Source organism: Eurypyga helias, unplaced genomic scaffold, assembly GCF_000690775.1.
Source record: "Eurypyga helias isolate BGI_N326 unplaced genomic scaffold, ASM69077v1 scaffold23353, whole genome shotgun sequence".
Taxonomy (NCBI): Eukaryota; Metazoa; Chordata; class Aves; order Eurypygiformes; family Eurypygidae; genus Eurypyga; species Eurypyga helias.
This window is the reverse complement of record NW_010242160.1, coordinates 57,645-58,206: the sequence shown is the minus strand read 5'-3', so window position 1 is coordinate 58,206 and position 562 is coordinate 57,645. Positions and strand designations below refer to the sequence as shown.

At 45.4% G+C, this 562-nt stretch overlaps 1 protein-coding gene across 1 annotated transcript in view; it reads right to left on the bottom strand.

The window, feature by feature from the left end:
- Positions 1-562, bottom strand: part of RELN (reelin) — a gene marked incomplete at its 5' end in the record, with an annotated part of 58,389 nt that overhangs the window by 1,199 nt on the left and 56,628 nt on the right. The gene's annotated exons all lie outside the window — the stretch shown is intronic.

The following is a 562-nucleotide window of genomic DNA, read 5'->3' as shown; positions in this document are numbered from 1 at the left end:
TTTCAGAGCAGCGAGCTAGTGGGACGGATTCTTCTTTTTCCTTGCGTGACCTGCCAGCCCTATGTGAAGTGGTGCGTACTGCACCCTTTGTACAACAGTAAGGTACAAGGCAATCAAGAATCTGTCCCACTTCGCTTTTATTTACAATTCACGGTCTCAGGGAGAGGTTAAGAGCTTTCAGCGAATGAAAACTTGTGCTGCCTAGGACCAGATTCACTCAAGCTATATGCACTTCATACCCTCTCAATACAGGGCATTTCTTCACAGTGGTTTTGTACTCTAGTTATCCTTCTGTCTTAGATCATGAACTGCTTGATCTTGAGAACAGAAGAAAAACTTTACTCCACTCCATTATCTTCCACTTTTTCTACAGAGGAAGTAAGTGCAACACTTACGCAGACTTAACATGCCACCTGCCCTATACACCCCCATCCAAAATTAAAGGAAGATCTAAGATCCCCTCGTCACATCTGGGAGGAGACCAGGAAAGAGGCAGCCTGACTGCAGCCTAATTAAAGAACGGACACTTGTTGGGAAGACCCACCTGGAGGACAAGACTCAT